This window comes from Schistocerca serialis, chromosome 5 (assembly GCF_023864345.2).
Source record: "Schistocerca serialis cubense isolate TAMUIC-IGC-003099 chromosome 5, iqSchSeri2.2, whole genome shotgun sequence".
Taxonomy (NCBI): Eukaryota; Metazoa; Arthropoda; class Insecta; order Orthoptera; family Acrididae; genus Schistocerca; species Schistocerca serialis.
Genome location: NC_064642.1, coordinates 448,865,702 through 448,868,076, shown reverse-complemented (window position 1 = coordinate 448,868,076; position 2,375 = coordinate 448,865,702). Strand labels below are relative to the sequence as shown.

At 41.6% G+C, this 2,375-nt stretch overlaps 1 pseudogene; it reads left to right on the top strand.

Moving 5' to 3' along the window:
- The first annotated feature begins 758 nt into the window (after window positions 1-758).
- On the top strand, window positions 759-876 carry LOC126482558 (5S ribosomal RNA; annotated as a pseudogene).
- Window positions 877-2,375: the final 1,499 nt, after the last annotated feature.

Genomic DNA, 2,375 nt, shown 5'->3' with positions numbered 1-2,375 from the left:
CAACACGTTTTCTAGTTATCTGTGATATGTGTAAGAATGATTTTATGGAAGTACGATACCACTGATACGTAAATGATTTGGCAGTCGCCAGGGCTGTGGAGTGGAAGTGGCTATGAGTTATGCGGGCACACATACATATTTGCATATACAGGGTGAACATTAATAAAGACTACAAACTGCAGGGACTAATTCCTGACTGCAGATGGAGGAAAAAAGTCCTATGAAAATGTATCCAGAAATGCTTCGTTGCCACTGTAGATGGCGATGATGAATGAAAGCTCCTCTGACCGCATGCTGTGCGTTCCTTGTGTGTTGCAGGCTGTGTGACTGGCTCAGCGTACTGTAAGCAACAGAGTGTTCCGGTATTCATATTGGAAACCGGTCGACATGGTCTTCGTGTATGACTAAGCAGATGGAAACGGTCGAAAGGCAATACGACTGTACTTAAACATGTATCACGCAATATTTCAAGACCTTCTTAGGCATTTACGTAAAACTGGGTCCTTTCACACAGAAGATCGTGAAGGAGGCGGAGTGTACTTACACTAGATTTGGAGGTCCGTGTTTTATAAGATATTAAGACAAATCCTAGTACAAGCCCTAGGCAAGTGGCCCAGCATCATAGTGTAAGCCAAACTACGATTATGTGTATCCTGCATCACAAACGCTACTATCCGTATCACCTGACCGAGTTCAATGGCTATCAGTAGCGGATTTCCCTCTGCGGAAAGATTTTTGTCGATGGTTTTTGCACCACAGGCAACGGCCTTGCCGCAGTGGATACACCGGTTCCCGTGAGATCACCGAAGTTAAGCGCTGTCGGGCGTGGCTGGTACTTGGATGGGTGACCATCCAGGCCGCCATGCGCTGTTGCCATTTTTCGGGGTGCACTCAGCCTCGTGATGCCAATTGAGGAGCTACTCGACCGAATAGTAGCGGCTCTGGCCAAAGAAAACCATCATAACGACCGGGAGAGCGGTGTGCTGACCCCACGCCCCTCCTGTCCGCATCCTCAACTGAGGATGACACGCCGGTCAGATGGTCCCGATGGGCCACTTGTGGCCTGAAGACGGAGTGCTTTTTTTTTTGCACCACACCATCACAATTATGGGATTTCTATTATCACTTCTCTTTATTGACGAAGCTACCTTTAGCAGAACTCGCATCATCGATCTGATTCATCGTCATGTGTGAGCTGCAGGCAATCCTGTTTTCTGATGATACAAGCATCATTATTAATCCAATACAAGAAACTCCAATAGAAAATTATACAAATAATGTCTTGAGAAAAGTTATTAATTGGTTTTCTGGGAATAGGCTAGCTCTGAACTTTGAAAAAAACCCTTTATATCCAATTTTCTGCTACAAGGAGTACAATTCGTTCAAAAAATATAATATATCAACATTATTCAGTAGCCATTGTAGAGCATACTAAATTTTTGGGTGTACACCTAGATGAAAATCTTAGTTGAAAAATTCATATTTTGGATCTCCTAAAGTGACTAGGTTCAGCAAATTTTGCAACCAGAATAATTGCCAATTTTGGGGATATACAAATTAGTAAGCTAACATACTTTACATACTTTCACTCTCTGATATCATACAGAACAATATTTTGGGGTAACTCAACACTTAGGCAAAAAGTATTCACTGGTCAAAAAAAGCCGTTAAAATAATTTGTGGGGCTCATAGTTGCACATCTTGTAGGAATATGCTTAAAAGGTTAGGAATTCTTAAGACAGCCTTACAGTCCATTTATCCAGCAATTAAATTTGTTCTAGCCGGCCGAAGTGGCCGTGCGGTTAAAGGCGCTGCAGTCTGGAACCGCAAGACCGCTACGGTCGCAGGTTCGAATCCTGCCTCGGGCGTGGATGTTTGTGATGTCCTTAGGTTAGTTAGGTTTAACTAGTTCTAAGTTCTAGGGGACTAATGACCTCAGCAGTTGAGTCCCATAGTGCTCAGAGCCATTTGAACAATTTTTTTTTAATTTGTTCTCAACAACATGGACCAGTTTAAAAACAGCAGTGACATTGACTTACACTATCCTCTACTTAACCTATCTTTGGCACAGAAAGGGATAAAATATGCTGCTGTAAAACTTTTCGATAAATTACCAGATGAAATAAAATCTCTGACAGACAGCAGTAACAGATTCAAAAATAAATTGAAATTATATCTCCTTGATAACTCCTTCTGCACCGTAAATGAATGCTTGAATAGGAGAAAAAGACCCACATCGTCTCAAAAACAAAAACAACAGAGCAAAATATATCTATAAAACTGAATAAAAAAACTCCAAAAACACAATTCAATGATGACCAGAGCAAAGGGAATACACTTGTACTGATGAATGAGGCAGAGTACATTAACAAAAC